The sequence below is a fragment of the Diceros bicornis genome, chromosome 27 (assembly GCF_020826845.1).
Source record: "Diceros bicornis minor isolate mBicDic1 chromosome 27, mDicBic1.mat.cur, whole genome shotgun sequence".
NCBI classification, from domain to species: domain Eukaryota; kingdom Metazoa; phylum Chordata; class Mammalia; order Perissodactyla; family Rhinocerotidae; genus Diceros; species Diceros bicornis.
This window is the reverse complement of record NC_080766.1, coordinates 6,261,556-6,286,011: the sequence shown is the minus strand read 5'-3', so window position 1 is coordinate 6,286,011 and position 24,456 is coordinate 6,261,556. Positions and strand designations below refer to the sequence as shown.

At 37.4% G+C, this 24,456-nt stretch overlaps 1 long non-coding RNA gene across 1 annotated transcript; it reads right to left on the bottom strand.

The window, feature by feature from the left end:
* Positions 1 to 4,127: 4,127 nt before the first annotated feature.
* Positions 4,128 to 22,493, bottom strand: LOC131392996 (uncharacterized). Its single transcript, XR_009215821.1, has 3 exons — positions 22,408 to 22,493; positions 8,150 to 8,209; positions 4,128 to 4,762 (listed from the first exon to the last, which is right to left on the bottom strand). It is a non-coding gene; the product is annotated as an uncharacterized LOC131392996 (long non-coding RNA).
* Between the last annotated feature and the right edge of the window lie 1,963 nt (positions 22,494 to 24,456).

Genomic DNA, 24,456 nt, shown 5'->3' with positions numbered 1-24,456 from the left:
TCTTTTTCTCCATTTCTGCCTACAAAGATGCACATTCATATTTCTACCATGAACTGTGTCAGAGTTTAGTGCTAGTCTGTTGATTTAGTGAATTAATTATCACGAATCAGTAAATGGCATACTCCTCGGGGAACACATACTTGTTCTTCTAAGGCAGCAGTTCTCAAACCTTGTTACATGTTAGAATTACCTGGAGCATTAATGAAGAACACAGAGGCTAGGCTTATTGAAGAACATAGGGCCTGAGACTTTGCATTTTTACCAACTTACTAAATGACTTTGATACCAAGCAAAGCTTGAGAACACTGTTCTGTGGTTCATATCAGCCCCGCCTTTTTCTGTTTCTCAAAGCTGAGCCATTGAAGCTTCCCAAATTCATGTTTCCCTTCTCTACTCAGTTCTTGAACTTAAGCAACAGACTTTAACAGAAGTTGTCCTTGCAGATCCAAATGGCCACTAAGTTGTCTTCCGAGTCACAACTTCTACCTGTCCATGTGCCCCGTTCCCAAAGCCTGAACCTAGATTCTTATTTCCTAGTACTCCTCCAGTCATCTGGACATGGGGGCCCTTCTTCACAGTGTCAGCTCTGTGACCAGAGTTATCCCTTGTTCTGGCCAGTCACCCTCCCTGGGTCCTGAAATACATCCACTGAAATCTATTTCCACATAAGTGTTTCAAACAATGTGCCCCGCCTACTTGCTTTTTGAACACCTCTCAACACAGCGTTCTCACACTTTGGTTGGTGTTTTAGGCAGCCTCTAGGATGGCCCCAGTAATTCTTTCCTCCTAGAATTCTCGCCTTTGTGTAATTCCTTCACGTTGAGTGTTGGATGTACTTATTGATTTGCTTCTAATGAATAGAAAATGGCACAAGTGACAGGATGTCATTTCTGAGATGAAGTTATCAAGACTGTGGCTTCCATCTTGGCAATGCTTCTCTCCCACCCTCTCTCTTGGATTGTTCACCCTGGAAGCTTACAGCTGCCCTGTCATGAGGCAGCCTATGGCAAGTCCCTCATGGGACGGGACCAACTGCCATAAAACAAGTTGTTGGAAGAAATATAATAACCCTAGTGTGTACATAAAAATCCCAGTGGACAACTCGTGCCGAGGATCAGTGTTAACAGGCTCATTGAGAAGGGCTCACTTCTAGTTCTCATTTAATGAAAGGACATAACCAAAAGAACAAACCACATTACATATTCAGCAACTGCCCACAAAACAAATTGTTGGAAGAAATAGGGTAAACCTTACGTGAGCATAACAATCTGTTCTGTGTATCTGCTGAGACTTCTTGTGGCTTGTTCTAAAATATGTATAGCCAACTTCCTGATTTTAAGGAAAGAGCTTTGTTAGTTAAGGGTAAGGACAGAGAATAAGAAGAGTGAAACGCTGTCTTCTTAGGGGTTATTGAAGTTCGCTTGGCACTCATGTGTCTTGGAATAATGTTAAAACCGTGACCACACAGAAAGGTCTGTAGAATAAAAATAAAGTATAGCATATTGGAAATTATAATAATTGAACTATAAATTTAACAGAACAGGAAAAGAAGTTCCAACACTGTGATGATATTGCACAGAACCCAACTTGTGGTTATTTCTAGGAAAAATATCCTAATGTTTTTCATTTAACCAACTTTTTAATCAAGTAATCTCCAAACCCAGAAAACTTTGCAATTTTTAGACTAACATATTTTAAATATAATTTTAGTTTTGTTTGCTTTGTTACAGGTTTCATTTGTTTCTGAAATGTCTTTTTCTAGCTTTCAGATATTTAGCAATTGAACCATCTTTTTTTGTGTGAGTCAAAATTGTATTATTTTTTTCTATGTGTAACAGCTAAATATTATAAATATGCAATTTCCCATTTCCTGACTGAATACCATGTGTCTTTTTGAGAACAGAACAAAATAAAGTTTCCTTCTGGGTACTCCCCTCTTCTGAATATCAACATACTTTGAATATTCATTTACTCCAATTCTACAAATATATCCAACATGAAAATTGTGACAAAATCCTTTTTGAGTCAGTGAACAAGTTCAAGAAAGCAAACGCTATGCTTTTGAAAGCTGTTTAACTTACTTAATTCACAAGAGCACTGTGTAGCCCCCACAATCTCACCACTCTTAAAATTTGGTTTATAAACTCACAGTCTCTTCTATATTCATAGATTGGCATCAGATTGATACAAATGAGATGATATTTTGTAATTTGTTTTTTGCTCTTTAAAATATATATCTCACATCTTATCATGTCATAATATATAGTATTTTATTATCTGGATGTCTTTTTACTTATTTAACCTATTTCTTGCAATTGAACATTTAGTTGTTTCTAATACAATTAACTCCAGTGAATAGTCCAATGGATAAATTTTTGAGCATATCCAAGACTATTTCTTTAAAATAGGTTCCTAGAAGTGGAATTGGTAAACCAAAGGCAGGAATATTTCTAAGGCATTGACATGTATTGCCAATGACCTTCTGTGAAGCTTTTCAGCACTTGACATTCCCATCAGCAGTGGAGAAGACTGCCCACTTCCTCATTCACTCGCCAATGGTGCTTTGCTGTTGATGCTGTATGCTTGTTTGCTTTGATTTTTGCTTCATTTTATAGTCAAAAATGTAATCTAATGGATATTTATTAGCATTTCTTGAATTATCTGTGATTCTGAATGTTTAAAAATTATAAATATCATTTTTAGTGGCTTCATAAAACTCCATCCTAGGAAAGTACCACAAGGGCTCCATCATTCCCCATTTTTCACTTTCAGATTCATTCTAAATAATCCTGTTAATAATATTGCAAATAACATTTTTTAATATAACTGTAATTTACAGTTCTGTTTATCCTCAGGTGGATTCCATGAGAAATTAGTAGAAGAAAGAGTATTACTAAGGTGCTTTTCAGAAAGGCTTTACTAATTTATCAGTATGGGATAGCACTTGTTATGGGTTAAATTGTGTCCGCCCAGAAAGATATGTTGAAGTCTTAGCTCCTGGGACCTATGAATGTGACCTTATTTGGAATTAGGGTTAGATGTTGTCAGATTGAGAAGTCATATTGGTAAGGGCAGACCCTAATTCCATATGATTTGTATCTTTATAAGAAAAAGAGAAGAGACACAGACACAGATGCAGATGCAGAGGAGAGGGCCATGTGGTGACAGAGGCAAAGACTGAGCTGCACTGCCACCAGCCAAGGCAGCCTGCTGCTGCCAGAGCTGGAAGAGACAAGACACCGTTCTCCCTTCAAGGGAGCATGGCCCTGTCGACACCTTCCTCTCAGACCGCCACCCCAGAACCGTAAGAGAACATATTTATGTTGTCTTAGCCATCCAGTGTGTGTACTTTGTTACAGCCTCCTTGGGAAACCAATGCAGCGTTATTTTCTAAATGTCTGCTAATTTAAAAGACTAGTATTTACCTCTTCTGATTTTCAAAACTATTTGCTAATTTAATATATCAGAAGGGTTTCTAACTATTCTGATTTTCATAAGTTAAAAAATTTGTGATATGCACTAGACATCTACGTCCTCTTCTCTGAATTCTCTCTCAATATTTTTATACTTTTTTCTCTTGTTTATTATAACTTGAGTGTTCTTTTTAATCAAAGTGTTAAGATTATCACTTGTTATCTGTCACAATTATTACAGATGTTTTTTTTCCTCTAGTTTTTGGTTTGCTATATGCCTAAATGTATAAAACAAATAGGAGTCATTTTATAACGTTTATAAAATATCATTACTTCATAAAAATAGATTGTCACATTACAACCAACAACAAAAAAAGGAAATTATTTCTTGGTTTCCCTTATTCAATGATTTTGGCATGAGATTCTCTAGAAAATTCTATCTAAATTATATCAAAATTCTAAAAAGAACAGTCTTTTAGGAGAATAAAAGAGGATGAAAGGACTGAATATGTAGTTTTGTTCTTATGAAGGGCAGGTTAGGGAAAGAGGATATTTTTTCTCATCATTGACCAACACATCTATAGCAAGAATATTTATTACTCTCAAACGGGTAACATGGGAGCAAACTTCCATTAAACACAGCAGAATAGGAAGTTGTATGATTCTAAGCAAGGTCAAGAAAAACAAACACTTATTTTTAAGAAAGAAATAACATTCATTTTTATTTCTTAGAAGGAAGGAGAGATGTGAGGGAGGGAGGGAGAGAGGGAAAAAGAATGAGAAAAAAAAAGCTCTGGAAAACTTTGAAGAAACAAAAGCAATCAGAATATTTTTAGATAACAAAATAATGGTGTCTTGTGATGAAGAGATAAGCTGAAGGAAAGTCATCCAAGATCTGCTGGAGTTACGATTCTGTCAGAAACCCCTCTCCAGGATATGAGCAAGAGGCCGTGATGATACTCACTGTGGGAACCTCCAGCATAAGGATTTATCTCCAAGAGTAGCAATAAAAAGCTGACAAGTACAATTTAATTATGATGGAGTAGGTCTTGAATGACTGTAAATCTACCGCTGGGGTCTGAATGAAAATTAAGATGCAGGAGTATATGTTTTAATTTATAGGATCCTTCTTTGGACTGCTTATAAATCAAAAGAATAGCAGAAATTTCAAGGACAAAACACATGCTCTGATCATTTTCTGAGGCCTTCTTGGGTGGGTCAGGTTTTTTTGTTTGGCTCTGTGAAGCCGGCGAGCCAAAATTCTCAGGCTGACCCTTTTCTCCGCCTTGTTATGCCCACAGTCACGGGGCCTGATGAATAGATGCAGTGCGATGCTGTAGCACAGACTCCTAAGATTTAATAGCAATATCGGTGAACAAGGAATCGAGTAGAATCTTGCAAATCTATTTAATAAACAGACCCTAATGTGTAAAGTAATATGTAAGCAACGTATGAGCTTGTTTAGTCAGTTATGGATAACCATGGAGTTATTTATTCTGTAATCCATGCAGAATTATTTACTCAACCTTTATAATTATAAGAAGTAAACTTTATTATGCTCCTCTTTTTTTTTTTCTTTCTTTTGTGAGGAAGATCAGCCCTGAGCTAACATCCATGCCAATCCTCCTGTTTTTGCTGAGGAAGACTGGCCCTGAGCTAACATCTGTGCCCATCTTCCTCCACTTTATGTGGGACGCCACCACCGCACAGCCTGACAAGCGGTGGTCAGTACGCGCCCGGGGTCTGAACCCAGGCCGCCAGCGGCAGAACGCACGTGCTTAACCCCTACGCCATGAGGCCGGCCCCTATGCTCTTCTTTTTTAATCAATGAAAAATTGATTTTCCTTGATATAAGGAAAATAAAAAAAGAATGAAGGATTTGTTCTCCCTCTTATCTAAGGAAAACTTTAATATATAAATCCAGTTACAGCTAATGATTTTTCTTATGTTACATTTGAGATAAATTGCTTGAATATGCATGTTATCATGTTTCAATTTGGGTAAATATTATGAAAATGGTTTCCCAGTCCTAATTATTTTTCTCATTCTACCAAATCTTTTAAATAGGCTTCCACGGTAATGAAATAACCATGTGTGACATGAGGACAAAGACTAGGGAACACATTAGTGCAGGAGCTAAGGGGGAGCCTACATGAGGAAAGCAGGCCCGGCAGGCTTGAGCCATGCGGAAGACTCAAATTGGGGTGGCTGCCTAGTTCCCAACAAACAGAGGATTTAATCTTCCCTCCCAATCTGCCCTCACCACTGTGCCCTGATATATTGTGATCCTAAGTTTCTGACCGCAGTGATTAAGGCAGCGGTTCTCAATCAGGGAACAGTTTTGCTCACCAGGAGACATTTGGCAATTTTAGAGACATTTTTGGTTGCACACTTGAGGTGAGGGGAGGTGCTACTGGCACCCAGCGGGTGGAGGCCAGCGGCGCAGCTAAACCTCCAGAATGTCAATACACATGCCAGGGTGACAGACTCTGGTCTAAGGACAAATCAAGTGAAGTCACTCAGAGCTCTTCCTTAGGAGTTTTGATTTTGTTTCTTAAATTTTAGAGATGGGAGAATGATACTCAGTTTCCCTACATGACAAAGCTTGGAGAATGGACCTAGAAATTGCTTAATGGGGGCAACGGGAGAGGCTGAAGCCAGCACACAAAAGGAGCAGAGTGGGAAGCAGAAATGTCAGAGCCCTGGGGGCTTCAATTCCATCCCCGGTTGCATTGCCCCTGGCTACAATGCAGCTTTTCCCAGTTAGGTTAACCAAACGATATGCATTTTCTAAATCTGATATTTAAAGTGTCACACTCTTCTTTATAGCCGGTTCCCAGTGTACAGAGAGGCTAGGGCGAGATGCTGACCCCAATGTCACACCATCTAGAGTGGACTTGCATGCATCCTGCTTACTCTCAGTGGGGAAAGCTCTCCCGCTGACTGGCTGAGGACCTCCAAGCTTTCTCACCCCACTGCCTAGACTTGCGTAGAGCGCAGCTGTGTCGGAGGGCGTGGTGAGGCCTTGTCAGGCCGCAGCAGCGGTTTAGGAAGCTCGTGTGTGTGAGTTATGCTTTGTCAAGCTGGCTCCAGACCATCATATTCATAGGTCACATTGTTGTAACTCCTAAAGGCGAACACTTTTGGTTCCAGCCCCTGCCACTTCTGGGATGCAAGGTGATATCCCAGAAGGTTCACTCTAGACCCAGAATCCCCCCCGCCGGCTTCTTTCTCTCCTAACTGGGTGCTAGGGCCAGACTACAGGTCCCGTCTCCCTCAGCCTTCCTGAGGTGTTTACGTGTTTTGGGGGATAGGGGGGCAGCTCAAAGAGGGTGATCTCCAGATTCCTCAGGCAAATGGAGTGGTCTCATCCCCAGCGCTCTGCATACCTGATTCCAGGCTGTTTTGCTAAGACAAACATAAGATCTTTTTACACATTCACTCTAGGGCAAGTTTGCCTGGTCTAGATGGGCATAATTAATAAGAGCCATAATGATCTGCTCAAAGGTGAAGGATCTGGGCTCATGCTGAGGATGGCTTCTTTCCCTGAAGAGGAGGAAATCAATTACTTTCCGATAGCACATCCCTTTGGAAACATGCTCTCACAATAAAAGTCCAATACATGCAGTTTCACATGGCACACTTGAAGATAAATTATTAAACAACCTTCTCAACTGCTCTTTACTCTAAGTTGGCTTTTATCAATTTTGTGATGCAGAAAGAATCTTTCCAATAGTGTGTTTAAAATAGTGTAGGGCCGGTTAAGTACGTGCGCTCCGCTGCTGGCGGCCCTGGTTCGGATCCCGGCGCGCACCGAGGCACCGCTTCTCCGGCCATGCTGAGGCCGCGTCACACATACAGCAACTAGAAGGATGTGCAGCTATGACATACAACTATCTACTGGGGCTTTGGGGGAAAAAATAAATAAATAAAAATTATAAAATAGTGTAAAATCACACTGCTTGTCCTGGAGATTTACACCTACGAAAGAACAATACTCCACGGAAAGCTGGCACATTCACCTAGTACCATCTCCTCTACCCATCCCTCTCCCCCTCCTCTCTCCTGCCTCCCTCCCTCCATTCTTCCTTCCTTTCCAAGTGATAATCCTAATGAACTAAGTTACACAAGTCCATCGGCTGTTCTGAAATCATTTAGTTTTAGAATTCTTCTAACAAATTAAATGGAAATCCTCTTAATATTTCCAGATTAATTGAGCTTATGTGCCATTAAAATAAAAGCACCCATTAGCTGTCAATGAATAAAGAGTTATAATTTTCCTTGTCTACATCCCAGCACTTTCTCTACCCCAAAAGAAAAAATGGAAAATGACAAGGGAAGATTTAATTTCACCTCAGCCTACTCACGTCTCTGTGTGGGTTTTTTCCCCATAATTACTTTCATTTTATTTTTTCTAATCACCATTATAGATGCTAAGTTAGCATTATGGTTAAATTCTCACTTCTTCAATAAAAGGCACTGCTCTTGAAAATTCTTTGGTATGGCAGAAACCTTCAAATTCAAGTCCACTAGTAGCAAGAAACTTCTATATACCATAAGCACTATTTATTTAAAAAAATGTTTTTTGACTCTTGCTCATTAAGTTAATAAGCCCTATATTTTCATTCAGCAGATATAAAAATGCTAATGTGAAAGCACTGTTGAATAGTCTCTAAGGCAAGGCAAAGTTTACAACACACAGAGTTATTTCTGTCTTTGACAAATGGAAATTTTACCTGGAAAATTATTGCTTTATATGTTCCCTCTCTCAATCCACATCCGTGCGGATTCACCACCTGTGGGAGTTAAAGGTCAAACTATCATGAAATGTGCTGGAGAGCTAGAGGTCTTTAGTGGCCCCTAGGAATGTGGTTCTAGAATTGATGATGTCAACAACAGCCATGTTGATAAAGTTTCTTGCCTTAGTTTTCTTATGTGTGAGAAGATAGAATATGAGGTATTTTTTTAGGGTTTTTTTTTAATTGATGTTTTAATAGTTTTTAACATTGTGAAATTTTGAGTTGTACATTTTTGTTTGTCCATCACCATATATATGACTCCCTTCACCCCTTGTGCCCACCCCCACCCCCCTTGTCCCTGGTAACCACAGTCCAGTTTTCTCTGTCCATGTGTTGGTTTATATTCCACATATGAGTGAGATCATACAGTGTTTGTCTTTCTCTTTCTGGCTTATTTCACTTAACATAATACCCTCCAGGCCCATCCATGTTGTTGCAAATGGGACGATTTTGTCTTTTTTTATGGCTGAGTAGTATTCCATTGTATATATATACCACATTTTCTTAATCCAATCATCAGTCGAGGGACACTTAGGTTGTTTCCACTTCTTGGCTATGGTGAATAATGCTGCAATGAACATAGGGGTGCATAAGCCTCTTTGGATTGTTGATTTCAGGTTTGTTGGATAGATTCCCAGTAGTGGGATGGCTGGGTCATAGGGCATCTCTATTTTTAATTCTTTGAGGAATCTCCATACCGTTTTCCATAGAGGCTGCACCAGTTTGCATTCCCACCAGCTGTGTATGAGGGTTCCTGTTTCTCCACATCCTCTCCAACACTTGTTGTTTTTGGTCTTGGTGATTATGAATGTGAGGTATTTTTTAAAAATAGTAATTAAACCTTCAACAGTATCCCCTGTTTTGGTCTCTATATACACACATATAAAGCTTTAGAGATATCTACATATACGTACACAAATTTTTTTTCTAACATTACTGTATGGCCTTCAACCCTAAATGTGTTTTCACAGCGTTGATCTTCTTCCATCAAAATCCATTTTAACTTTCCTGGTCTGGGCTGTCAATCTCATTTTCCCATATCCACAGACTGTCATGTTCTAATATACAAGACTAATATAAAATAAAATCCAAAAGTAGATTCTAATAAATTATGCAAGAGATAATAAATTAGAATGAGGTGCACAGGTCAGCCCCACGTCTAACTGGGTGATCACCCATGTTTGTCTTAGGCCGTCCTTCCTTCTGCACTGCATTCACCCTTTCCCCTTGGAAGCCTTCTTTTTCTCTGAGTCTTTGTACCTTTGTGCTGCCTCCTGGCTTCCTGGGGCCAGAGTGGTCTCAAAAGTGTTCATCACCATTCACCGAAGGAGAGTAAAGGAACCTGAGACCTGCCTACCTCACATGTTCTTATTTTCCAGGAAAAAGAAGAAGGATAAAATAAAGAAGTTTCAGTGAACTTGTTCCTAACAACTTATTTCAATGTTCTTTTGGTTTGTTTATTTACTTAATAATTACTTAATTTAGAAGGGAAGATTTTCGGCTTACACACATGATTTTATTTTGTGAACAATATCTTATAAAAGTTTTAAAATAACTCTAGTTTTATTTTAGTTATCTTTATAGTATATTTTAAGTTAAGTGGCTTAAATTCATAGATGGGGAGAAGAGATGATGTATATACTTGCCTTAGCAGTAGATATATGAATGATTCCTATTTTAACTACAATGTATACCAGTCTTAAATTTTAATTACTATAAAGCCAAAAATAGGCAGTTCTTCCTTCTATTGTTATATAAACAACAATCCACAATAAACTAAACTGATAATGAAGAAGCTAAGCTCACTGTAAACTTAACACACACACACACGTACATACACAAGACTATAAGAAATTAAGGGCCCTAACCAACTGAAGATCAAGATGATTCGTGAAACAAAGTCGACTTCCAGAAAACTTGTATTTCCAATGATCTGTGGGTAGGAACTTGGCAAAATAGCTTGGAAATCTTACCTCGCAGACCAGCAATTATCTCCTAAGTTGAACAAGTGTCCTGTAATTGTCTGTAAGAGTAAGTATGTTGCCCTTAGTAGTACAAACAATAAAATTCTATGGAACTTCTCTTTATTGGCCTGTGTGAATCAAATAAAAGACTTAGAACACTGGAGTCAAGGACAATATTTTGAGAATCAAAGATCTGAAGTCCTTGCCTTGGTCCATTCCACTTGTGCTTTATGAACATGTTTTGGCTCCTACTCTGAATCAAACTTATCTGTCCTATGAATCATTTCTTTAAGATCCTACTCTTTTTGTATAAAAAATAAATTCTTCTGAGAATATTTATTAGCTTCTGGCTTTATCATATAACCCTTCCCAGGGGATAGATACATGAGGGACAAGTAACTTCTGAGGACATTATTTTCTTGGAGGAGACTTCAGTGCTGTAATCAAAAGTAATAGATTGAATGGTGGGATATTAGGAATAAGGATAGGATGGTAGAAAGATATTTTTTGTTGAAGAAACTTTTTTTCTCCTTAAATTACCATGTATAGGTTGCAAGTTACTCTATACTTACTTCTTGGCTTGGTCACAGCATCAGTATGATAACACATAATAGCGGTCTGCCATCTTTGTAAAAGGAAATTAATGCAGATATACTTTTTGGAGGAGGATCCTTATATCTAAATTTATTTAGCAGTTATTTCACAGAATACAATTTACCGTTAGCATCTTTCTTCATGATTTAAAAGCAACTAAATTTGAAGTTGAAATACCTTCATTTTATTCTAGGCAGAGTATATGGACAGAATTCTTGGGATTAAATCTCAGCTCTTTTACTTTTGGCTTTTGGACCAAAAAAGATTATTGACCTTGAACTCTCCAATGTTCTGTTTTTATGAAAAAAAATCCATACAACTTTTAGAGTTGTTGTAAAAATTAAAATGAGATTCTGTATGTGAATACATTTATAAACAATGAAAACCCTGAGTCATTATTTTTATTATTATAATCAAGAGTTCAATATGATATCTAGCATGTAATTTATCTGTTTTCTCATTGTCGTTGTGTCTGTGACTACTATTTCTTCGTTAAGAAAAAATTGACACTCCCTGATAAATTCCTTTTTTTCTTTCTGTAAATTTTTTAATTAAATTTTTTTGAGATAATTATAGAGTTACATGGAATTGTAAGAAATAACACAGAGAAATCCTGTGTACCATTTACCCAGTTTCCCCCAATGGTAGCGTCTTTCAACACAATATTATAGCATTACCACAGGTATTTGTTCTACATGTGTGTATTTAGTTCTATACAATTTTATTACATCGGCAGCATCATGTATCCACCACCACATTCAAGACACAGAGCAATTCCATCACCACAGGGATCCCTCCTGTTGTCCTTTCATAACCAAATCCAGCTCCTGCCTGCTCCACTCCCTTCCCTCCTCCTGATCCTACCCTCTGACAACCACTAATCTGTTCTTCATTTCTAAAATGTTGTCTTTTCAAGAACTGTTACATAAATGGAATCATACATTATGAGACTTTCTGAGATTTGGCTTTTTGCTCTTAGCATTATTCCTTGAACATTCATTCAAGTTGTTGTGTGCATCACTTTATCATTTCTTTTCTATTGCTGAGTAGTATTCCATTGTATGAATGCACCACAGTTTGTTTAACCATTCACCCATTAAAAGAAATCTGATTGTTTCCAATTTAGGGGATATTATGCACAAAGTGGCTATGAACGCTTGTGTATAGGTTTTGGTGTGAACATAAGTTTTCATTTCTCTAAGATAAATGCCTAAAAATGCACTGGCTAAGCTGTATGGTATTTGCATATTTAGTTTTACAAGAAAAGGCCAAAATAGTTTCCAGAGTGACTATACAACTTTGTAACCATACATGTATAAATGGAAATACATGACTGGCATCCCCACCAGCACTTACATTGCCATTATTTTTTATTTTATTTCAGCCTTTACACCCACATGCACACACACACACACCACATCAAACTCATTTACTCATATATATACATATATATAGATATATATTCATTTATTTTAGCCATTCTGATAAGTATGTAGTGATATCAAGTTGTAGTTTTAATTTGCATTTTCCTAATGGCTAACGATATTGAACATCTTTTTCTGTGTTTATTTGCCATTCATATACCCTATTCAGGAAATTTCTGTTGATTGATTTTGCCTGTATTCTAATTAGATTGTTTTGGGTTTTTTTTTTCCAAAGAGGAAAGTGTTTTATTTTTATTTTTTTATTGAGGTATAATTGACATATAACATTATATTATTTTCAGATGTATAACATAATGAGTCAATATTTGTATATATTGCAAAATAATGACTTTGATAAGTCTAGTTAACATCTGTTTGTTAACTTTGTTTTTTACTGCTAACTTTTGAGAACTCTTTATATATTTTACATACTAGTCCTTTGTCAGGTAGGTGATTTGCAATTTTTTTCCCAGTCATGCTTGTCTTTTCATCCTCTAAACAGTGTCCTTTGCAGAGCAAAAGTTTTTAATTTTGATGAGGTCCAATGTACCAATCTTTTCTTTTATGGTTCGTGCTTAAATATCAAGTGTAAGGCCACCCTGCCTAGCTCCCAAAGATTTTCATCCATTTTTTTCCTAAAAGTTTTATAGTTTTCAGTTTTACATTTAAGTGCATGGTCCATTTTGATTTGATTTTTGGTATAAGATGTGAGTTTTAGGTCAAGGTTCATTTCTTTGTCTATGGATTATGGATTCAATTATTCCAGCACCATTCGCTGAGAAGGCTATCCTTCCTCCATTGAAATGTTTCATACCTTTGCCAAAAATCAGTTTGGTCTATATATATGGGTCTATTTCTGTGTTGTCCCTTCTTTTCACAGATCTATGTGTTTACCCCTCCATCAATGACACCACACAGTCTTGATTCCTGTAGCTATGTCATAAGTGTTAATATCAAGTAGTGATTTCCCTCACTTTATTTTTCCTTTCCAAGATTATTTTAGTTATTTTAGTGTCTTTCCATATAAATTTTAGGATAAGCTTGTCAGTGTCTACAAAAAGCCTTTGTATAAGAATAATTTGATTTGTATAAGAATTGTGTTAAACCTATAAATCAATTTGGAGATTGACATCTTTGTTATATTGAGTTGTCCAATCCATGAACATAGTATGTCTCTCCATTTATTTAGGTCTTCTTCAATATATTTCATTGCATTTTGTAATTTTTATGTACATTTTTTGTACATAATTTTATGTACACAATATTTTATGTACACAAATTTTATGTACATTATATAAATCTAATGATTTATACCAAAATATTTCATTTTCTTTGGACCAATTGTGATATTGTGTTTTTAATTTTGGTTTCTACATATTTATCATAGTGTAGAGAAACACATGTTGATTTTATATCCTGCAACTTTGTGAACTCACTTAGTTCTAGGAGTATTTTTGTACATCTCTTGGCATTTTCCGTGTAGACAATCATGGCATCTGCAAATAGGGACAATTTTATTTCTTCTGCTTTGATCCATATGATTTTTATTTCCTTTTCTTGCCTTGTTGCAGTGGTTGGAACTTCCAGTACTATGTTGAGTGGATGGGATGTGGAAGGGACATCTTGCCTTGTTCACAATCTTAGGGGAGAGCATTCAGTTTTTCCATTAATCCATTTTTAAATATTCACAGGGTATAAATATAAGAGTTTCTGTGATGTTATTTGCATTTCTAAATTGTGTCTAAAAGCAAAAGTGACCCCCAAACTGATGAGTGAATTGAAGCCCTGGCAAATGTGGAAAGCAAAAACTTCCCACCCTGGACTCTCATGGGGAGCTAAAGCAGGTATCAGGAGAGACGGTATCAAGGTGAATTATAGAGTCATTTGCTTACTCATGGGAGAGAATAAAAATGCATCTAACTGTATTAATGATATTCTGAGTTTAAATTTAAGGTTACCATCTAAATTACGATGCTCAGACATGTGGTGGTTAAATGATAGCTGTTAAATAGAAAACAGTTATATACATATAAATGTTTGTAATTCAAGAATGCTAAGCAAATCATACTTTTTTTCACATGTATCCTCTTATAGAACACTGAGGATCAAGGGAGCTTTCCTATTATCTCTTAACTGAAATTCCATAAAAGGTCTTCAACTATAGTTCTGCCAAATAGTACATAGAAGGTTTGTAACAAGGAGTACTGAGCAGGCTTCAGCAGAGACAGATCACGTCAAAATCTACTAACAAAAGGAATAAAATTCTCAGAGACACTAAGGCTGGAAACTCATTGGATACCCTTGACAGGTACAATGGCATAGCTCTAAAAGCTGGATCTTGATGGAGATTGGGGAAATGACTTACTCTGGATCATTTGCAAACAAATGTAATTTTCAAAAATCTGATTTCTCCTTTTTAATTAAAAAATGTATTTTTAGAGTAGCCAAAATATCCAGATGCTTAAAATAAAAACATATATATATATGTATATTGGAAATGAGACACTCAAGGTCTCCTGGTTTTCCATTTGAATTAGGCAAATATGGATTTAGTAGGTAGCATGTCTCCCGAAAATAGGGTTACTTTTTATAAGAGTGATTAAATGGTCCAGTGCTCAGACAGTGAGATAACATTTTGAAATCAGCCAAGAAGTCAAGGAACCTGGAAAAAGCTGATGAGTGCTCTTAGAAGGATCCTAACGAGCAGGTTAGGTTCAATTTTCTGATTACTGTAACTGGAAAAAGAGACCGCTACTGCCATCTGTTGGTCAAAGAAAACATCATCAGCTCTGGTCAAACGATTACCTTGCTGGGAGGCAAAATCTTCTAAAAAAATGCAAAGGCCTTTTGCTACCTCACACAGCACTAGTTCTGAATAAACCTAGTATTCTGTTACAAGACCAAACAAAAGGTTATTCTTCCTTTCTGCCCTGCACATTGTTCTGTCCCTGTGTTTTCTATTTAAGAAACGGGAAATGCTTGAATCCTGACACAAATCAAGAGATCTGCAAAAACCGTTCTCAGACTGTTCACTGCGTTTTCGCGTGTGTGCGTGTATATGTGCGTGTGCCTGTGTGTTTGTGTGTGTGTGTGTGTGTGAGAGAGAGAGAGAGAGAAAGCAGAAGGAGATTGGTGGAAAAAGAGGGAGGTCAAGGAGAGGCGTGATCTAACAGATACCCCTGGTATGCACGAGTAGCTTGAAAATATTTTCTTATCATTCTGATGAGGGTATTATCTTCCGAGCATGACCTTAAGCTAGGATGCCAGGATTTAAGTCCTTGTTACTCAAGGTTTGGACCCCAAAGCAGCTGCATCAGTGTCACATAGCTGCTTGTTAAAAATGCAGAATTTCAGGCTCAATCCCAGAGTCAGAAGCTAATTCCTAAATTGATTTTTCTGAATCATAATTTGCATTTTAAAAAGACTTTCAGATGACTCTTGTGCACATCAAAGTTGACGAAAGGATCTTCTAGTTTGCTCCCATTAATGCATTGAAACAGATTGCTTGACGTGTGATGGGATTCGGGGCAGGCCGCCCCAAGATGTGCCACTCTAGTATGTGGAGTATTTCGAGCTGAAGAGAATCAAGGCCCAGAAGACTCAGGAAGAACATTTGACTTTCCCCCAAATTGTCTAAATGAATTTAAGATGGAAGGGTCTCTCCCAGGAAGGAGCTCTCACCATAGATAATTCTAGGTGCGATAGGGAGGAAGGAATCTAACAAGGGCCATTTTATCAAAAGGTCTCTTTTGGGTCGCATTGTCTATAGGTGGGCCAGCAAACATTTGTTTACCAAATATGAATTCTTTTCGTCTTCCTGTAAATTGCCTTCCCCCTTGGAAGTGTCAGATCTATATCTCCTTCTCCTTAGTCCAGAAAGAAATACATACCTCACTTTGCCTGATTGTCATTAGAATTCTTCATGCCCATGTGAATTCCCTGTGTACATGTACTAAACTTTGTTTGATTTTCTCCTCCTAACCTGCCTTACATCATTTTATTTGACCAGCCATAAGAACCAGAAGGGGAAAAGGAGAGGAATTCTCCCTCTTCCTCCAACACGTTTACCTATTATATTTATTGATTGTAAAATGCACATTTTTAATTTATATTTTAACATCTTTGAAACTGGGATGTGTATTATAATCTATAATGTCTGATATTTTAGCCAGCAGCGGTGTTTTTCATTTTAGTCGTACATAATATAATGATGCATCTTGAAATTGATGGAACCTCTGATTATGTGAAATATAGTAGGTATCAATTTGTTAAGCAGAGAAAGAATCTAGTGGGAAGGAGCATGAAACAGGTAATAATAAAAATAGCTAGTATTTCCTGAGCACTTACAACACATTAAGTATTTTGCTAAGCACGTACATTTTATACTTAATCATAAGAGGCACTATAATCAGCCCCATTTTATAGATAGAAACTAAGATTTCAGTTAAATAAATCCGCACACCACCATATGGACTGTAAATGTGAGATTCAGATTCACACTCAGCTCTATATGATTCCAGAGGTCGTGCTCTTGCCCACAAAGCTATTACTGCCAATAGATTTTTTTTGTAAGTGCAGAAGTAGCAGAAAAGGCCAGAAATGGGAAAGAGTCTGAAGTAGAAGCTTTGGTGGGGTGGATGTTAAGGTATACGGCCTAAGAGTTGGTAATTTGGGGAGCTAGAAATATAAGAAAACATATATCAAAGAGAAGATGATATTCAAAACTGCCAACGCAGAAAGAATTTTCGTAACTCTGAGTACGAGGAACAGAAGAAGAGGGCAGGCTGGAGCGGGGGCTGTGCGCTGAGCCCCTGGGGTGGGGAAGGATGTGCTGGAATTGGTGGTGTGAAGGCACCTGTGATATGCCCACCTTCCCCCGCTGTGCCCTCAATGGCCAGCCCTCTGCAGGACCCGTGTGGTGAGCGTGTGGGAAAAAGCAATGGGAATTCCTCAGTGCTATAGCTGCATCTGGTAGGTTTTTTTTTTTAATTTATCTATTATTTTAATGTTTCCCAAAGATAAGAACATTCCTAAGGTAATACAATCCAGATTTTGCCTCCTACCTTTCAGCCAACTGCGGTAGACTGCAACCTTCATGAATTTAAGGTTACTCAATGAGAGCACCAATAGCTCCAGTTTGAAGATCCTCAAGGAAAATGGTGATACTAATGCCTGGCATCAGCTGAGTACTTCCTATTTCCCAGGTACCATGAGAGCCACCACAGTATTCTGCCCATTTTAAAGATGAGGAAAGAGATGCTTAGAAGACCTGAGATCGTAATGCTGCACAAACAGTAAGTGGTAGAGCTGAAAGTTCCTCATGTGGATTCACACGACGGACTAGTAGGAGAGGCGGATGAGCAGGTATTAACGAAGATTCTTCACGGATAACAAAGGTGGCCACAAAGGTGTCTGGTTTTATGCAACAGTCTGGTTTATAGTTGTTCTCTCAGGTTAATTATTAATGGGGGACCTTTGCACTGTCAAAATTGTCATGGGTTGGACAATAAAACATATGGTCAACCTCCAGATAATGAACTATGATAACTCATGCACAATCAGAATTTAGTCTCATTCTTACAGAGTTTGGGCAATTCAGAAACAGTGGGTTCCATTCAGGTTATTTTGTGAGCTCCATCAAGTAAGTGGCTACTGGATACTTAAATCAGAAAAATAAATAGAGAAGTATTTGCATGACTTGGCCCAAACTATATGCAAATGTGATCTCTAACGAATAACAGCATCCTACAATTAGGTCCTCAGGGCAAGGACTCTCTTTGCTGACAACAGTTTAGAAATCAGCATATTTATTACATTATATAAATATTGCTAATAATGATGCTGATAACATCTTCCCATTAAAGGTTGCACTAACTGTTGTGTAAGCCTCCTCCTGCTGATAAATTGCCCACAGGTTAAGTCGAGTTGAGTATAAATGCTACGGTGTGCCAACCGAGAAGAATAAAATAAGCACAACTTCAAAATGATTATGGCAAGAAGCCATTTCCTGTTGTCATTAAGCATTTTAAAGGTTTTTGTAATATAATAAAAACATGCCTTAGAGATTTGTTGTTTCACAATAGATACTTTCTTTCACAGTTGGAAAATTTATTAAATATACAGTCCATCATCTTAATTGGTACGAAAGCCTGACTGAGTCCCGAGCAGAATGAATTCCGTCAGGTAGCGCGCAGGAAGATCTGCTTGGCTTAAGAGGCGCTCTCCTGCTTCGTAGATGCACGGATCTCTCTGTTCCGACCCGTTTATCTCTGTAAGTCTAGAAACACTTCCCATATTTTCATCTATTTCTTCCTGTGTTATTTGAATACATAGTGAAAGAAGAGAGTTACCAAGTAACTTTGTATGTATGAGGGCATCAGTGGAATAATATTTTCAGAACATAAAAACAGAGACATACTAGCATGAGTATAAGTGAAGAAAAAGAGGAGAAAAAAAGGATAGCAATTCAAAGTTATCTTTTTCATCTTGAAAAAGAAGTCCACATTTCTAATATTTTGCTTGTGGAATTTTGACTCTGAAACTGCAAATAAGGATCTTAGATTTTGTGGCTCTAAAATTATTTTGGTGAAGCATACTGTAAACCCAAATTTCTTTAGTCAATACAGATAATTTAAAATACTTTATCTTGTCTTCAATGGTGTAAATTTTGCTTTACTTCTCAAAGGGATGTTTTCACACATGGCTTATATAACAACGATCTCAGTCTCGGGTCTTTTTTCTTTTTTCTTTGCTTGAAAAATGGAGAAAGAATCTTAGACTAGTAGAAAACTCAAGGAGGAAAGAAGCACATGGTTCTTCTGGAATATTTAGATTGTACAATATAAAAACTGGGTTACTCTGTCCCTGACATGAATTCTTAGCCTTGAGCTTCACAGTTGGTTTCCTCTTCTTTCTACTGTCTTCCCATCACTCCCTTTCCCTTCTTGGATGGTGTTAATAGGACTATTTGCCAAGTGATTTGCCCATATTCCCACTGAATTTTTACAGCCAGCTCTGTATTCCAGGTGGTATTAGTATCTTTTTGTTCTCATTTTGTTGTCTTAAAAACTGAAATTAAGCATGATGAGTTATTTTCCTAAGGTCATATATAAACTACCAATTACAGAATAGGTCCCTCTGATTAAAAGGCCTTCGTAAGAGTCTACCACGTGCCAGGCACTCTATAAATTATCTCAACAAAGCTGCCAATTATTGTCATTCTACAAATGAAGAAATTAAGACACAGAGAAATGAAGTGACATGCTGAAGGCTACAGCACGGAGTCTGGATTTGAACTCTTATCTGTGTGGTGCAAAACTTGTACTTTTTTCACCATACCACTTTTGTGGTAATTGATTAAGTAATCCGTTACATGAAAATACCCATGTTAGCTGTGCTGTTTCAGGACCTAGAAGAGATAAAGTGTGAAGACTAGTTACCACCCAAGGAAAAGTGGTATCTCTTTAAGGGAGAAAAGATCTAAATATGAGGACGAATTTAGACAGATAATAACCATAGAGATACTACACATGGTCCAACTACTTGGAGAACATAACTCTGCTTTACAGAAATCACACATATAATTTGAATTTCTACCTAATGAAAAAAAATTCATTTACTCCCTTAGAGCAAAACAAACTCACAAATACCAATTGATATTTTTATTTTTAATCTATTAGGAAGCCGTGTTTAATTAATGCCTATGACTCATCCTTCAATTTATTCCATTTTATTTTTAGTTTCTCTTTTGGAAAAAAATTCTTTGTAGTAATTTAAACAATAATAAAACTTAGAACTTTTAAAATGTATCTCGACATGGAGACATTTGTTCCCTTATTGTTTTTTTCCCCCTAATTACACATTTTTCTACTCAAAACAGTAAGAAAATCTAGTGATATATTTATAGAATAAAAATGAAAGGGAAGTCAATCTGTATATCCTCAATATACAGATTCCCTCTCCACAGAAGTGTGGAGCAGAGGAGAGAAGCTGGCTCTCTAGGATGAGTTAACTTGATTGGCTTCATATATCAATTAAAAGCTTTGTATAATTGCCCATCTTTCCTCTCTTTGCCTGTAGCTATAATGAGCAAACAGAGAAAAGAGTTAATTTTGCTAGTAAATACTCATGCTTTGCCTAATTTTGAGTTGGGAAAAATTCAATAGTTTTACCACATGGTAGAAATCATGTTTATTTTAGTCCTGAGACCCTGAGATATTTTTCTAAAAGCACATGGTAGACAGAGACCTCTATTTATGCAGTTAGGCCATGTTTTTATTTATGCCTTAGCACTTTTAAATATACCAGATCAAATTGTAATGCCTTCTGCATAACTGTGTGGGAGCTAAACCACAAATATTATCTATATTTATGCTGGGCTGCCCCACCCATCAGCTCCCACCACAGCCCTGGTTTACAAGGCCTGACGCTCCTAAGTAGTAGTGGCGCCACATCCATTTGGCACAGCTGTCTACACGGGACCTTTCCTTCTGTTGTCTTTCTTTGGCATGAACCAGTGAATGAAGTCATGCAAAAATGTATCTTGTCATTGGGAATGCCTGGGACTTCGATGATGGAGACGACTAATCCAGCAGTGGGTCCTCTAGTTTCCGAATTATCTCCTTTCTGCACAGGTTTTTGGCTGGCCTGATAAATGTGTGCCAAGCTTCACATACCAGAGCAGTGCATCCAGGAGTGGAGTGCATGAAGGAGTGTACCAAAGTGGAGAGAAGTCAACTCAACCTTCCAGCTGGTTGGCAAATTCTCCTTGAGCTATCTAAATAGCCCTTTAGTTTGGGTTATATGCAGACATACTTTCTTGGAGTTATAGAGTACACTCTGTGGTTGTATATATACTCCTGTTAAGTTCCAGATAAACTGATGACCCAGTTGTATCACAGCACAACCCTTTCATGTAAGTCTACAGGTTTGTGAACTGGAGAAAGATTCAAATGTTTTCAGAGAAGTCACAAGTCAATCATAAATATTTATTATAAGTGCTTACTAGGTGCTCAGAATCTTTAAGAGAAGGAGATAGGGAGAGGGAAAATTATTTATAGTCTAATTCTGGTGACAAGAAAAGATAAAACTGGCTAAAAATATGAAAGAATTTTCAGAGAACATAAAAGTTACTTAGGCTTCAGGGTCAGGCAAGGTTTGGCGCAGCAGGCAGATTGCAGCTGACCAGGAGTCACCTAGGGGATGAGGCTAAGGATCATTTGCATCATCAACAAACATTTCGAGGGTGTCTGTAATATGCATAGGGCAACGTGACTGTGTAAGATGTGGCGAAACAAAGTGATAGAAGACATAATCTTTTTACTCAGGGTCTGACGATCTAATCAAAAGAACATATCGACAAAACAATAGTAAAATAGAAAAACAAGTAGTAATTCACATCAACAAATTATAATGCTACATAAGAGATTCTGACAGTAAATGCAGCATAGAGTCAAAAGAGTGGGATTAGGTGGCCAGGAAAGAAAGCATGAATGAGGTGGAATTTAAAATGGTCTTTAATAGGTAAGCTGATCTTGGATATGTAAAAAAATACACCCCAAACATTTTTTATGTCCAATGTGCATATTAATTAAACAGAAACAAAGTTTGCATCAGGAATAGTGGGAATTAACGACAAAGAGTTATGAATTATAGGGTCATAAATTTGGAAGGGACAAAAATATCCCCCAGCTCAAATGTGGCAATTGCTGTGGCAACCATGAAGCCTCTACAAAAGCTCTTTACGGTGACAAGGGTGCACTATTAGGTCAATTACACCTGGATTATGCAGGACTATTTATGCCAGGCTTAGAATTTTATGCATTACCCTCTAAGAGGCAAAGAATCACTGAAAATATTTGAGCAAGCAAGGTGTGTATTAAAACATATATGCAGATGATACATATTAAAATCTATCAATCAATATATGGGTTTTCTGATCCAATTAGAAGATAAGAGCAGGCAGATCAATGAGGAGACCACTGAATTTGTCAAGCCATAAGGTGATGCAAATTAGATGAAGTGTGGTGGCAGCAGAAATAGTGAAGTGATGGGTCCATGGTTACAATTAAGACAGGCTGAAGAAAATGCTGGTTTAGAGGTAAAATACGTTGATTTCAGTTTTAGGCATGATCGGTTTGAGTTAATAGTGGGGCAGAACAGAAATTTAGCGAAAAGGTAGGCATATAAGACCAACATCTTCCAGGGTACCTACAGGTAGAGATGGAGGATGGCATCTTCTAGGTGCCTTCAGCTTCATCCCTGAGCTTGGAGTGAGGTCTTCATCCTGCATCATAATGATAGTGAAGACTAGAAGTGTAAAAAGAAGTCATAATTATCAAAATTCTGAATCTTTCTGTTTATGAAACTGACAAGTTGAGCTTTAAATCCATTTTTCTTCCCACATATTCAAAAAGATTTCTGGTCCATTTTTACCTTCATCTGTGTGGCAAAATGCAACCCCAAGATGGACTGAGACCTTCTGCTGGTCTGTTATTTACTGGTAAGTCTCAGATACTCCCAGCAGTGCTGTTGCTTTGTTAAGTGGAGAGCAGCAGCAGAAGCATTTACATATATATGTTTCTTTCTTGCAAACAAAGCAAGAAATTCTGTTTCTTCACTCCTGCCTCCTGCTTTCCAAACATCAGGCCAAAAAAGAAAAAAAAAAAGAACATAAGTAATAGGATTTCCTTCTATGTCTAATTTCTGTGTCCGGATGAATACCAAAATCTTAACGTGAAACTGCTGAAGATGAACGTAAAGCCAATAAGTGGAGAGATCAATAAACAATATGGTCAAATCCATTCCATGGAATACTTTTATTGCACCATATTGAATTAATACAAATGCCTTTGGTACTAAAGCAAAATTATTTATGAAACAATAGAAAATCTGATCTTAAGTAGAAAAAAAAGCACTGCTCATGATTTCAGTGAAAAAAAGAACCAGATGTTACACATACTTAAAAATCACAATCCCATATGCAGGTGCCCATGAAGTATTCAACACACACATAAGTTAGGGCTTTACTGGCTTGATTTCTCTCCTCCCTCTCACCTTCATGCTAAGCTTCCACATCTCAGCATTTCTTTGAAATCAGGGTGTGTTGCTCAAGTGGAGTGTAGAGAGCCGGTTGAGGTTTGATTCCAGTTGAAATTTTTGTAGAGAGCCCGGGGATGTCCTCGTCCATGGAAGGAAGAGGGTACAGCCACCATGTGTCAGGAATGCAGGAGTGTGGGAGCACGGGGCCATTTGCTACCTACAGAACAAGTAGTGGATCGACCTCCACAGATAAAAGGAATAACTGAGCAATGCGTGAGCCAGAAAAGGGGTTATATAAGTAGTCCAGATTCCTGTACTGGAGATGAAAAAGTAGACACAAGACTATCAATTAAACTCCCAGCTCTAAGAATGACCTAAATTGTCTCAGTTACAAAATCAAACCCTTGAATTTGAGTCTGGTATTTTAATTGAAATTAAGTGTGTATATCAAAGCTTTTTTTTAAAAAAGGACAACACTGAGTAAAAGCCACCTACACCAACCATATGTTTACCCACTTCGTTATTTGTTTTTTCAACTGACACAGAAGCCCCAGGAATTTCCTACATTTAGGATTTTTGCTAGCTCTGCTTTTTTAATGTTGCTCTTAGACTTTTGACATTGATTTTATTTTATTCTTTTCCCACACTATTAGATCTGGTTTATTGTGAAGCTCACAGTCATTATGAGGAAATACACAGATACTGTATCACCCATTCAAAAATGCAAACCTTTTGGTTTTATATGCTAGTTTATTTCTTTATAAATTTAACAGTATTACAACTGTCTCATATTCCCACAATGCTTCCACATTTCTGCCTGAAAGGAGGAGTCAATCACTCTCCAAAGAATCTCAGGACCCCAGATCCTAGAGGTTCAAAGAGCACTGGGGGGGACGGCAGAGGGTTTTCCCTAGACTTGTAGCTAGGCTGTGGGCAAAACTGGATGTCTGGGCTGAGGGAGCAGATGTTCTAAGCACTGTTATTATTTCACTGAGGGTACAAATATATCAATCACAATCTTCTTTTTTTATTAGAACACTGATAGACAAACTTTCCCCAATACTTTATAAAACATCCATTAACAGCATTCCTTCTTTCATTGAAAACATATGTATGAGTCACTTATGTAGGTATATGGGGTTCATTAGTTAACAGACAGGAAGACTCCCTGACCTCCACAGAGCACTTACATCAAAGATGATGTAAATTTAGAATTGGATGT